Genomic DNA, 14,961 nt, shown 5'->3' with positions numbered 1-14,961 from the left:
GAGATGAACAACATCACACCTGAAATGAAAAACACACTAGAAGGAATCAACAGCAGAATACCTGATGCAGAAGAGCAAACAAGAGAGCTGGAAGACAGAATGGTGGCAATAACTACCAAGGGGCAGAATGAAGAGACAGAAAGAGCTGAGGACACTCTCAGAGATCTCTGGGACAACATTAAATGTATCAGTATTCAAATACAGGGGTCCTACAAGAATAAAACAAAAAGCAAAATAAAAAAAACGGCTTTAAGGAAATATTTTGAGAGATTATAGTTGAAAATTTCCCTAACATCAGAAAGGAAATAGCTACTTACTTTCAGGAAGTGCAGAGAGTCCCATACAGGATAAACTCTAGGAGAAACACATCAAGACACAGTTTAATCAAACTAACAAAAATTAAACTCAAAGGAAAATATTAGAATCAGCAAGAGAAAAGCAACAAATAATATATAAAGGAATCCCACTAAGGTTATCAGCTGATCTTTCAGTAGAAACTTGGCAGGCCAGAAAGGAGTGGCAGGATACATTTAAAGTGATGAAAGGGAAAAACCTACCACCAAGATTCACTGATCCTACTAAGACCTGAAAGAGAAATCACAAGGTTTACAGACAAGCAATGTAATTACCATTTACCCCTGCAACAAAAAGAGTAAAATATCTAGGACTAAATCTACCTAATGAGGCAAGAGACCTGTACTCAGAAAACTATAAAACAGTGAAAGAAATCAAAGAGGCCACAAGCAGATGGAGAGAGATGCCATGCTCCTGGATTCGAAAGCAATCCAAAGCAATCTACAGGTTCAGCGCAATTCCTATAAATCAATAACACCAGTTTTCACAGAATAAGAACAAAAAAATCTTAAAATTTGTATGGAAACACAAAAGACACTGAATAACCAAAGCAATCTTGAGAAAGAAAAACAAAGCTGGAGGAACCAGGCTCCCCGGCTTCAGGTTATACCACCAAGCTACAGAAATCAACAGTTTGGTACTGGCAGAAAATCAGAAATACAGAAGACAGCACAGGTTAGAAAGCCAGAGATAAACCCACACACCAACAGTCACTTAATCTATGACAAATGAGGCAAGAATATATAATGAAGAAAAGACAACCTCTTCAATACAGGGAGATGAGAAAACTGGACTGCTGCTGCTAAGTCGCTTCAGTCGTGTCCGACTCTGTGCCATCCCATAGACGGCAGCCCACCAGGCTCCCCCGTCCCTGGGATTCTCCAGGCAAGAACACTGGAGTGGGTTGCCATTTCCTTCTCCAAAGCATGAAAGTGAAAAGTGAAAGTGAAGTCGCTCAGTTGAGTCTGACTCTTCGCGACCCCATGGACTGCAGCCCACCAGGCTCCTCCGTCCATGGGGTTTTCCAGGCAAGAGTACTGGAGTGCTACACGTAAAAGGATGAAACTAGAGCACTACCTAACTCCATGCACAAAAATAAGCTCAAGACAGATTAAAGACCTAAAGGGAAGACTGGACACTATGAAACTTTTAGAGGAACACATAGGAAAAATACTCTTTGACATAAATCACAGCAAGGTCTTTTATGACCCATCTCCTAGGTTAATGAAAATAAAAACAGAAATAAGCAATGGAATCTAATTAAACTCAAAAGTTTTTGTATAGCAGAGGAAACCATAACCATATGAGGAAATAATAACCCACAGAATGGGAGAAAGTATTTTCAAACAAAGCAGTGGACAAAGGATTACTTTCCAAAATATACAAACAGCTCATGCAGTTTAATATCAAAGAAAACCAAACAGCCCAATCAAAAAGTGAGCAGAAGACCTAAGCATACATTTCACTGAAGAAGACATACAGATGGCCAAGAGGCACATGGAAAAGATGCTCAACATCGGTCATTACTGGAGAAATGCAGATCAAAACCACCATGAAGTTAACACCTCACACCAACCAGAATGGCCATCATCAAAAAAACCCACAAACAACAAATGCTGGAGAGGGTGTGGAGAGAAAAGAACCCTCTTGGACTGTTGGGGGGAATGTGAATTGATACAGCCACTGTGGAAAACAGTATGAATGTTTCTTAAAAAACTAAAAATAGAACTACCATGTTATCCAGCAATCCTCCTACTGGGAATATATGCTGAGAAAACCATAATTCAAAAAGACATGTGCAACTCAATGTTCAAGGGAATATTATTCAACCATAAAAATAAATGAAATTGGGTCATCTGTGGAGATTTGATGGACCTAGAATCTATCATACAGAGTGAATTAAGTCAGAAAAAAAACCCCAAATATCATATATTAACAGATATACGTGGGCCTCTTTGTGACCCCACGAACTACAGCTCACCAGCCTCCTCTGTCCATCCGGATTCTCCAGGCAAGAATCCTGGAGTGGGTAGCCGTTCCCTCCTCCAGGGGATCTTCCTGATCCAGGAAAGAGCCCAGGTCCCCTGCATTGCAGGCGGATTCTTTACTGTCGGAGCCACCAGGGGAGCCCCAGAGTGGCCCAGAGGAACCCACCAGCGTGGCAGGAACAGAAGCACAGACGCAGAGAACGAGCACGAGAAAGTGGCGGGGGCAGGGGCAACGGGGGTGGGGTGACCGGGAGAGTCCCGGAATTAACAGCTTTAGAAGCCTTTGCTGTTGCCATCCGGAGACCTCCCCCGGACGTGACAAGACAGCTTCCTAACTGCTCCCGACAGTCCGAGACCCAGCCATCTTCAGAGAACGTGGTGGCCCAGACAGGGCAAGCCCCCTCCACACCGTCCCCCAAGCCATCTTGCCTCATCCTAACTGTTCCACAGGCCCGCCACCCTCTCCTGTGTGCTTTACGCTATTTGCCCTGGCTTACTGTTGGCTTATTTTTATTAGCATTAGATAATGAGGCATTTTTTGCATAGATTAGTCCATTTTCACATAGTGATAGTAAGTTTCAGAGCTCATTTTACAATGGCTTGTAAAGCACTTTGAATACTGAGATATAATTTAGAAGATAGACTGTCAGTTTATTACAAGAATTGGGGTGATGACCTTTATGATTTCAATCTTTTCAACTATACAGGAAAAGCTCTTCTGCTGTACTGTAAGATAAAGAAAAGGATACATGGAGCCCATCTCCTGATAATGTTGCTAGGGGCCCTTTCCTGTCAACTGAACATTAAGTTAAATATGCCTTGTTATGAGTTTCCACTAAGAAAGGTGGTTAGTATATAAAGCCTAGAATACCTTTAACACACTCCTACCAAACGTGAATGTCATGAAGATGTATCTATTTGCCTTAGATACACACCTCAGAACCACAAGACTGCTATATTAAACACTGAGACCACTGCAGAGGTGTTTAAGTACCTATAGGAGGTTTCATCTTGCCACGAAGATAATTGCAGGTCCAAAGCAATGGACTTCTTCATTTCAGGTGAACTGTGATTTGTTCCATCAGAACAGTATTCCCAAAATTGTAAAAGAAAACAAAGATTCCAAGAAAACACTGTTATTACAAAGACAAAGTGTTAGTCGTTTAGTTGTGTCTGACTCTTTGTGACCCCATCAACCACAGCCCACCAGACTCCTCTCCGTGGGATTTTCCTGGCAAGGATACTGGGTGGGTCGCCATTTACTCTTCCAGAGTATCTTCCTGATCTGGGATCTCCTGAACCCGCATCTCCTGCATTTGCAGGCAGATTCTTTACCACTGAGCCACCTGGGTACACGCATGCTGAGTTGCTCCAGTCATGTCGACTCTGCTACACCATGGCCCACAGCCCAGCAGGCTCCTCTGCCCATGGATTTCCCCGGCAAGAATGCTGGAGGGGGCTGCCAGGCCCTCCTCCAGGGGGTCTTCCGGACTCCAGGACTGAAACCGCCTCTCTCAGGACGCCTGCACTTGCAGGCGGGCTCCCCACCACGCATGCCGCCTGGGAAGCCCTCGCAGGAGCAAAGACGTGTGCCCCCCACATGCTTTCAGACACTCTCTTCAGGACTCTGAATATTAATCAAAGGTCTGCAGTAATTCAGGAAGCATTTCTCCAAGAATAACTGAAATTTTGGTAAGAAGAGTGAGTCTTGTGACATTACGACTTGCCCTATTTCCCTTCCCACATTCCTAGCAATGTGTTAAATTTGAAAATCACTAGCTCACCGTCATGGTGAAAACCAGCGGCCTGGCAGCCACAGGAGGAGGCAGGATGCGGCTGCACGTCCTTCATAGCCCCGTCCCCAGAGAACCGTCGTCACCAGACCTGTGCAGTGGTGCCCGAGGAGACCGCACTTGGAAGAACGCCTTTTTTATTTTTCGGTTGTGCTGGGTGCGGGCTCTCTCCAGCTGCACTGAGCGGGCCTACTCTTCGTGGTGGTGCCCGGGCCTCCCACTGCGGTGGCGCCCGGCACCACGTCCTCACCCTCCCCACCCCAGGGAATACTGAAGTCTTTCAAACGGAAATGAAGAGACACTGGCAGTAACACAAATACACATGAATAAGAAGTCCATTAAGAGTAACTACATAGGTAAATACAAGATACTATAAATGCATTTTTAAAAATTCTAAGTCTGTTTTTCTCTATCTTGATTTAAAAGACAACTGCATAAAGCAATAATTATAAATGTACCTCAACGGGTATACATAATTATATAGAGATAATAATTTCCCTATAATAACAGCATGAAAGACTAAGGGGAGAATTAGGTATACAGAAGCAAAGGTTTTGTATATTACTATTAAGCTGGAATTAATTTGACCAAGGTTTTTATCAGTTAATATGTTAACTGTAACACTCAGAGTGACTTCTAAGAAAATTAAAAAAATTAAAAAAAGAAACGACAAGAGTGAAAATGTATAGAAAATGTGCATTTAACACGAAAGTGGCATGGAGGAACAAAAAAAGACATGACATGTAAAACACATAGGAAAATGAGAGACATAAATCCTCAGTTCAGTCGCTCAGTCGTGTCTGACTCTTTGCAACCCCATGGACTGCAGCATGCCAGGCCTCCCTGTCCATCTCCAACTCCTGGAGTTTACTCAAACTCATGTCCATCGAGTCGCTGATGCCATCCAACCATCTCATCCTCTGCTGTGCCCTTCTCCTCCTGCCTTCAATCTTTCCCAGCATCAAGGTCTTTTCAAATGAGTCAGCTCTTTGCATCAAGTGGCCAAAGTATTGGAGTTTCAGCTTCAGCATCAGTCCTTCGAATGAATATTCAGGACTGATTTCCTTTAGGATGGACTGGTTGGATCTCTTTGCAGTTCAAGGGACTCTGAAGAGAGTCTTCTCCAACATTACAGTTCAAAAGCATCCGTTCTTCAGGGCTCAGCTTTCTTTATAGTCCAACTCTCACATCCATACATGACCACAGGAAAAACCATAGCCTTGACTAGATGGACCTTTATTGGCAAAGTAATGTCTCTGCTTTTTAATATGGTGTCTAGGTTGGTCATAACTTTTCTCCCAAGGAGCAAGCATCTTTTAATTCCATGGCTGCAGTCACCACACGCAGTGATTTTGGAGCCCAGAAAAATAAAGTGTCGCTGTTTCTGTTGTTTCCGCATCTATTTCCCATGAAGTGATGGGACCAGATGCCACAATCTTCGTTTTCTGAATGTTGAGTTTTAAGCCAACTTTTTCACTCTCCTCTTTCACTTTCATCAAAAGGTTCTTTATTCTTTTTCACTTTCTGCCATAAGGGTGGTGTCATCTGTATCTCTAAGGTTATTGATATTTCTCCTGGCAATCTTGATTCCAGCTTGTGATTCATCCAGCCCAGCGTTTCTCATCATGTACTCTGCATAGAAGTTAAATAAGCAGAATGACCATTTACAGCCTTGACGCACTCCTTTCCCAATTTTGAACCAGTCTGTTGTTCCATGTCCAGTTTTAACTGTTGCTTCTTGACCTGCATATAGATTTCTCAGGAGGCAGGTCAGATAGCCTGGTATCCCCATCTCTTTAAGAATTTTCCACAGTTTGTTGTGATTCACACAGTCAAAAGCTTTGGCGTAGTCAATAAAGCAGAAGTAGATGTTTTGCTGAACTCTCTTGCTTTTTCGATGATCCAACGGATGTTGACAATCTGATTTCTGGTTCCTCTGCCTTTTCTAAATCCGGTTTGAACATCTGGAAGTTCACAGTTCACATACTGTTGAAGTCTGGCTTGGAGAATTTTGAGCATTACTTTGATAGTGTGTGAGATGAGTGCAACTGTGCAGTAGTTCACTGTATCAGTAATATTAAATATAAATAGGTTAAACACTTCAATCAAAAAGAAGAATGGCAAAATGGGTTAAAAAATGATCCAACTATATGGTTTCTAATAGATACACTCTGTTTTTTTAAACTTCTATTTTGTATTGGGGTCTAGCCAATTAACAGTGTTGTGATAGTTCCAGGTGTACAGCAAAGGGACTCAGCCATACATAAGTATCCATCCTTCCGGAAAACTCCCCTTCCATCCAGGCTGCCATGTAACACTGAGCAGAGTTCTGTGTGCTATCCAGTAGTCCCTGTCGGTTATCCATTTTAAATACAGCAGTCTGTCCATGTCAATCCCAAACTCCCTAACCACCCCTTCCCCCATCCTTCCATTGGCCAGCCATAAAGGAGATATACTTTAGAGTCAGAGACTCAAACAGGATGGAAGAGCAAGGATGGAACAAAAGGTACCGTGTAAAAGAGATGGAGTGGTTATACTAATATCAGATAAAACAGATTTTTAGACGGTGGAGTAGAAGGACTTGCACTCATCTTCTCCTGTGAGAACTCCAAAATTACAACTCGCTGCTTAACAACCTTTGACAGGAGAATGTTGGATCTCACCAAAATAAGATACCCCCCATCCAAGGGCAATGGAGAAGCCCCTGCAAGATGGCAGGAAGGGCGAAATCGCATTTTAGAATCAAACCCCATACCCACCAGAGACGCTCGGAGGACTCAAATAAAACCTTGTGCACACCAGGACCCAGAGACCCCACAGAGACTGAGCCAGACCTGCCTTTGAGTGTTGGGGTGTCTCCTGCAAAGGTACAGGTCAGCAGTGGCCTGTGGCAGGGGCAGGGGCTCTGGGTCACAGCGTGTGGCATAAGCCCTTCTGGAGGAGGTCACCACTAACACGACCACAGAGCTACCGAGCAGACAACCCACAAACTGTAGAACAATTACACCAAGTAAATTCTAGGGTGCACAACAGATATCCCAACCTGGGGATCTGGCAAAAGGACTGAGCACCCCCGGGGAATCTGACTTGGAGGCCAATGGGTTTTGATTACAGAACTTCCCAGGACTGGGGAAGTAGACTCTTGGAGGGCACAAACAAAACCTTGTACACACCAGGACCCAGGAGAAAGGAGCAGTGAGCCCATAAGAGACTTCCGCGTCAGTGTCCAGGAGTCTCTGGCGGAGGCATGGGTCGGCGGGGGCCTGCTGCAGGCTGGGGGCACTGAGTGCAGCAGAGCCTCCATGGGACCTTTGGAAGGAGGCTGCCCTTATCTTCATCACCTCCACCATAGTTCGGTCTCAGGTCAAACAACAGGGAGGGAACACAGCCCATCAACAGAAAATTGGATTAAAGACCTACTGAGCATGGCCCTGCCCATCAGAACAAGACCAGATTCCCCCTCAGTCAGTCTCTCCCATAAGCCTCTAATCCTTCCCCGTCAGAGGGCAGACAGAATGAAAACCAAAAACAGAAAACTAATCAAACTGACCACATGGACGACAGCACTGTCTAACTCAGTGTAACTACAAGCCATGCCTTGTAGGGCCACCCAAGACCGATGGGTCATGGTGGACAGTTCTGACAAAACGTAGTCCACAGGAGAAGAGAATAGTAAACCACTTCAGTATTCTTGCCTTGAGAACCGCATGAACAGTATGAAAAGGCAAAAAGATATGACTCTGAAAAATGAACTCCCCAGGTTGGTAGGTGGAGAAATAACTCTAGGAAGAATGAAGAGGCAGAGCGAAAGCAAAAACAATGCCCAGCTGTGGGTGTGACTGGCGATGGAAGTAAAGTCCGATGCTGTGCAGAGCAATACGGCTTAGGAACCTGCAATGTTAGGTTCATGAATCAAGGTAAACTGGAAGCGGTCAAAGAGGAGATGGCAAGAGTGAACATCGACATTTTAGGAATCAGTGAAGTAAAATGGACTGGAATGGGTGAATTTATTTCAGAGGACCATTATATCTACTATTGTGGGCAAGAAACCCTTAGAATAAACGGAGTAGCCCTCAAAGTCAACAAAAGAGTCCAAAATGCAGTACTTGGATGCAACTTCAAAAACGACAAAATGATCTCTGTTCGTTTCCAAGGCAAACCAGTTAATATCACAGTAATCCAAGTCTATGCCCCAACCAGCAATGCTGATGAAGCTGAAGTTGAACGGTTATATGAAGAACTACAAGTAACACCCAAAAAAGATGTCCTTCTCATCATAAGAGACTGTAATCCAAAAGTAGGAAATCAAAAGATACCTGGAGTAACAGGCAAATCTGACCTTAGAGTACAAAATGAAGCAGGGCAAAGGGTAACAGTTCTGCCAAGAGAACGCAGTGGTCATAGCAAACACCCTCTTCCAACAACACAAGAGAAGACTCTACACATGGACATCACCAGATGGTCAATACTGAAATCAGACTGATGTGTTTTTTGCAGCCAAAGATGAAGAAGCTCTATAAAGTCAGCAAAAACAAGACCAGAAGCTGGCTGTGGCTCAGATCATGAACTCCCCATTGCCAAATTCAGACTTAAGTTGAAGAAAGTAGGGAAAACCACTAGACCATAAATGTATGACCTAAATCAAATCCCTTGTGATTATACAGTGGAAATGAGAAATAGATTCACGTGATTAGATCTGATAGAGTGACTGAAGAACTATGGATGGAGGTTTGTGACACTGTACACAAGGCAGTGATCAAGACCATCCCCAAGAAAAAGAAATGCCAAAAGGCAGAATGGTTGTCTGAGGAGCCCGTACAGATAGCTGAGAAAAGAAGAGAAGTGAAAGGCAAAGGAGAAAAGGAAAGATACACCCATTTGAATACAGTTCCAAAGAATAGCAAGGAGAGATAATAAGCCTTGCTTAGTGATCAATGCAAAGAAATAGAGGAAAACAATAGAATGGGAAAGACCAGAGATCTCTTCAAGAAAATTAGAGATACCAAGGGAACATTTCATGCAAAGATGGGCACAATAAAGGACAGAAATGATACGTACCTAGCAGAAGATATTAAGAAGAGGTGGCAACAACACACAGAAGAACTATACAAAAAAGGTCATCATGACCTGGATAACCACAATGGCGTGATCACTCACCTAGAGCTAGACATCCTGGAATGTGAAGTCAAGTGGGCCTTAGGCAGCATCACTACAAACAAAGCTACTGGCAGTGACAGAATTCCAGTTGAGCTATCTCAAATGATAAAAATGATGCTGTTAAAGTGCTGCACTCAATATGCCAGCAAATCTGAAGTGAAGAACTATGCAGTGGCCACAGGACTGGAAAAGGTCAGTTTTCATTCCAATCCCCAAGAAAGGCAGACCGCACAATTGCACTCATTTTACATGCTAGCAAAACAATGCTCAAAATTCTCCAACCCAGGCTTCAACAGTACATGAACCATGAACTTCCGAATGTTCAAGCTGGACTTAGAAAAGGCAGAAGAATGAGAGATCAAATTGCCAACATCCGCTGTATCACTGAAAAAGCAAGAGAGTTCCAGAAAAACATCTGCTTCTTTATTGTGGATCACAACAAACTGTGGAAAATTCTTCAAAAGATGGGAATACTAGACCACCTTACTTGCCTCCTGAGAAATCTGCATGCAGGTCAAGAAACAACAGTTAGAACTGGACATGGAACATGACTCGTTTCAAATTGGGAAAGGAGTACAAGGCTGTATATGGCCAGTTTGCTTATTTAACTTACATGCAGAGTTCATAATGCAAAATGCCGGGCTGGATGAAGCACACGCTGGAATCAGGATTGCCGGGAGAAATATCAATAACCTCTGACACACAGATGATACCATCCTTATGGTAGAAAGCGAAGAAGAACTAAGGAGCCTCTTGATGAAAGTGAGAGGAGAGTGAAAAAGTTGGTTTAAAACTCAACATTCAGAAAACTAAGATCATGGCATCCGGTCCCATCACTTCATGGGAAATAGATGGGGAAACAATGGAAACAGTGACAGATTTTATTTTTTTGGGCTCCAAAATCACTGCAGATGGTGACTGCAGCCATGAAATTAAAAGACGCTTACTCCTTGGAAGGAAAGTTATGACCAACCTAGAGAGCATATTCAAAAGCAGAGGCATTACTTTGCCGACAGAGGTCCATCTAGTCAAACCAAACAGCTATGGTTTTTCCAGTGGTCATGTATGGATGTGAGAGTTGGACTATAAAGAAAGCTGAGCGCAGAAGAATTGATGCTTCTGAACTGTGGTATTGGAGAAGACTCCAACCAGTCCATCCTAAAGGAGATCAGTCCTGGGTGTTCATTGGAAAGACTGATGTTGAAGCTGTAGCTCTAATACTTTGGCCACCTGATGCGAAGAGCTGACTCATTTGAAAAGACCTTGAAAGACTGAGGAAAGGTTGAGGGCAGGAGAAGGGGACGACAGAGGATGAGATGGCTGGATGGCATCACCGACTCGATGGACATGGGTTTGGGTGGACTCTGGGAGTTGGTGATGGACAGGGGGCCTGGCATGCTGCGGTTCATGGGGTCGCAAAGGGTTGGACACGAATGAGCAGCTGAACTGAATAGATCTTATCTTTCCCTGTTTTATATTTTTAAAATCAGTATCACAAAGTTTTACACTTCTAAGTTTTTTTCAACTATTTCATGAACATATGTATTTTTATCTCCTTAAACTAAAGTCTCTGAGAGAGAAAAAGGCCATTTTTCTTTCATCCTTATTTGGCAATTTCCCTTAACAAACACTTACCAGTTAACTCAGACCTCACAACTGATGGTCTTGGTATACTGACGTATCCCCGGACAGTTCAGGATGTGCCAAATAACAACCCCTTGGGTCTGGATGGGGCGGGTGGAGCGTTAGGGGTTGGGGTAGCAGGAGCCCTCTGGAGGCAGCTTCCTCAGTACGTGTGCATGATGTAAAAAAGACTGGGAAACATTAGGATACATCATGGTTAGAAACACTGCTGGAAAAACACTAGAAACAGCCTGAATGCCACGAAAAAGGTAACACTCTTTCTGTACCAAATTGAAAATCTTCCAAGACATGTAAGTGTAGCGTAGCAGGATGTGCATAGTATGTAGAGCATGCTACCATTTGTATAAAAGGGGGAAGACACACAAACGTAACTGCTTATGCACAGGACAGAGGAGCCTGGCACGCTGCAGTCCATGGGGTCGCAGAGTCAGGAATGCCTTAGGGCCTGAATAACAAGAAACCACGCACAGCGTGCAACTGTAAGGGCGCACTGCAGGGACTGATTTTGGGGGACCCAGTGGTTGGAGATAAAGGTGGGAGGACTTATCTTTGTAAGCCCTTTGCACGTACGAATTCTGAAGCACGTAATGGCATTAACTATTAAAAAGATCTTTAAGTTGCTAAAAATGGGCTTCCCTTGTGGCTCAGCTGGTAAAGAATCTGCCTGCAATGCAGGAGACCTGGGTTTGATCCTTGGGTCGGGAAGATCCCCTGGCGAAGGGAAAGGCTACCCACTCCAGTATTCTGGCCTGGAGAATTCCATGGACTGTATAGTCCATGGGGTCGCAAAGAGTCGGACAGGACTGAGCGACTTTCACTTTGAGTTGTTGTATCTATCTATTCCTGTTACTGACTTTCACTGGTAATGATCATTTTCTACCCCAAACACATTCAATACTAGTCCAACATTGAGTTAAAATCATACAAGAAAGATCTGGATGCTGGTTACCCAGCTGTGTCCAGTTTGCCAAAACCCACTGAGCTCTGCACTTAGTTATGATCTGTGCACTTTTCCAGAGGCATAACATACACTTCAATAAGAAATGAAGATGAATGGGTTACTTGGCTCAACTTTCGTTTTGTCCCTCCTATTAAAAGAGTAGTGTGTGGTATAATATGTCATGTATTTGCCTAAATAAATTACTGTTTCAAACTGTTCAATAATGTTTCTTAAGAAAAGAATGTGAGGTAGTGATGCTGACCCTATGTGACAAGGGAGAACCAGGCTTGCGAGCTCCTCCTGACTCTTTCCAACCAACATTAACAGTCTCAAGGCCCACACTGTGCTGCGAGGTAACAAACCTTGAAGAGCCAAAAACCACCTAATGGTTTACTATATTTAAGTCACATTTTTTCAATATGAAAATCATGTTTTGAAAATGCCAAGGTCATGAAAAACAAAGAAAGAGGCTGTGCAAACATCCCAGATTAAAGAGACATGACAACCAAATGTAATGCCTGACCCCAGGATGGAGGCTGTAATGGAGAAGGACGAGATGTTGCTGGGACTTTACTGAGTCTACAGACATTATGTTTAATTTACTTAAGCTGTACTGTGGTGGTATAAGAGAATTTCTATATTTGTAGTCAAAATACACTGACACTGTTTAAAGTAAAGGGCCACAAAGAAAGCTAACCTTAAATGGTGGCTGAGTATGTCTATGTCTCTGTACTGGAAGGAAAGGGGGGCAAGTGGGAATACAAGCAAACGATGGCACAAATGGATAAAACATTAACAGGTTACTCTGAGTGTAGGCTTGCATTTTTTTTTTTTAATTCCTGTAATGTTCCTATAAAATTAAAATGATTGCCAAATAAAGTTTTTAAAGTCATGTATCAAGAATCAGCCACTATTAATAGACAAAACAGGGACTTCTCTGGTGGTACAGTGGTTAAGACTTCACGCTTCAAATGCAGGTGGTCACAAGTTCGATCTACGGTCAGGGAACTAAGATCCCCGTGTGCTGCATGGCATGGCCAAAACAAAACAAAACAAAACAAGTGTAGAAATGAATCTGAATTTTGATTATGACAGTTGCTCCTGAGGAGCCACTTTAATTATATAAGTGTAATCCCAAGGTATTATTTTGGACTTGCAAAAAGGAAAAAAAAAAAAAAAAATACACCTTCTGGCTATGTTTATAACAGTACCTTCCAAGATCCAAAGCTTAACATAACTGTCTTTAACATAAGACTCCACCTCAACAATTTCTCATAATGTGAGCCTTAACAGAGAATCTAGATTTTGCAGAAAGTTTAATAAAAGTTCCTCATCCACATGAGGGGATTATGGTGAACACAATAAATTCTAACGACTTTTCAGGTTAGAACTGCTTAAAGCCCTCCATAAAGGGAAAGAGAAAAGAAATCAAAAGTCTAACAAAGGGGTAAATGCCTCAACAGAATTCTTAAAAATGATGGTGATAAACTCTATGTGAAAATTAAATTTACAGAAAAATATATATAAAGTTCCTGTGACCCAAGGAAGGGAAGAATTTCTTAAGACATAAAATGCACAAACCACACCGGGAAAAAATGATGAATTAGACTACACTTAAATTCATAACTTGCATATATTAAAAATACCATATTTAAAGTGAAAAGACAAGCTACACTCCAGTAAAAGATTGCTGCTGTTGTTCAGTTGCTCAGTCAGGTCCAACTCTTTGGACCCCATGGACTGTGGCTTGCCAGGCTCCTCTGTCCGTGGGATTTCCCAGGCAAGGACACTGGAGCGCGTTGCCGCTTCCTCCTCCAGGGGATCTTCCCAACCCAGGGATCTGACTGGCGTCTCCTGCACTGCAGGCAGATCCCCTACCTCTGAGCCACCGGGGAAGGCCCAGGTGAAAGACATTCTCCCACAAAAGCAGAGGCATCTGGTATAAGCCTTGTGGAGGCCAACCCAGCAGTGTCTAGAAAAAAACTGTCTTCAGGCTTTAGAGAAATGCAGAGGAGTGGGGCCTGCATCCAAGGTGACTCAGGAGCTCCTGGGCAGGGACAAGCAGTGACGGTCACACAAGCAGTGAAGGCAGCTTCCTCCCCCACCAGGCCCTTTTTTTAATAAGGTCATTTACCAGACCCATCAAGTCTAACCAGCAGTTCCAAGTATACAGATGGGATGATTCCAGCACCCTCACTTCAGGCCTTACAAAACTTTGGTGATCACATGGTAAAAAGAGAAATAGCCCCTCAAACTGGCTCCCAACCCCTACAACCTCAGGATAATACTTTCTCCCTCTATCTCGGCATTAATGTTGGGTCTAAGTTCTTGATAACTCAGTGCACTGAGTGTTGGTGCCTACCAGCAGCATATAAGGTCTAACAGTGTGACAACACTGAGACAGACGCGCTTAGCAGGCGGTGTCAGCGGTAAAGAACCCGCCCACCAATGCAGGAGACAGGAGAGACACGGGTTCGATGCCTGCATTGGGAAGATCCCCTGGAGGAGGGCACAGCAACCCACTCCAGTACTCTTGCCTGGAGAACCTCATGAAGAGAGGAGCCTGGTGCGCTACAGTCCGTAGGGTCACAAAGAGGTACATAGGATGGAAGCGACTTGGCATGCACATGGCACACCTCAAAGGCAGGCCTATCCTCTACATTTCTAGCGAGAAGGCTAGCTCCTCAGAGTTCAGGGGCAGTATAAACTACTCCACAATAGAGGGCATTACACATTTTAAACATAATGAAACATGTTAAAGTTAAAACTACTTAATTAAGGATGAGGAAAATGCAAGAATATCATCAGCTGTTATTTTGTTTAAAACTCCACAAAATTCCCAAATAGCTTTCCTAGCAGCAAAAATCCGTGAAAACAGAATCCTCCTTCGATTCAGGGAGCAACAGCTGGTGGATGGGGAGGCAGGGGAAGAGACAGAGACAACAGCGTTCACTCGGATGGCATTCTGACTTAAAAGGCAACTTTTATAATTGGAAACTGTAGGAAGACTACCTCCTGTGTAGTTGAAAGTGTCCACTTCCCTGAAAGTTTAACCAAAAGAAACAGTATGATTAGGAGACATTTC

General features: G+C 43.4%; 1 protein-coding gene across 1 annotated transcript in view; it reads right to left on the bottom strand.

Annotated features, from left to right (window-relative positions):
• CHSY1 (chondroitin sulfate synthase 1) overlaps positions 1 to 14,961 on the bottom strand; it is an 80,235-nt gene that overhangs the window by 48,301 nt on the left and 16,973 nt on the right. The gene's annotated exons all lie outside the window — the stretch shown is intronic.

This window comes from Capra hircus, chromosome 21, assembly GCF_001704415.2.
Source record: "Capra hircus breed San Clemente chromosome 21, ASM170441v1, whole genome shotgun sequence".
Classification (NCBI taxonomy): Eukaryota; Metazoa; Chordata; class Mammalia; order Artiodactyla; family Bovidae; genus Capra; species Capra hircus.
The sequence above is the reverse complement of the archived record's forward strand: the minus strand, read 5'-3'. Positions and strand labels throughout refer to the sequence as shown.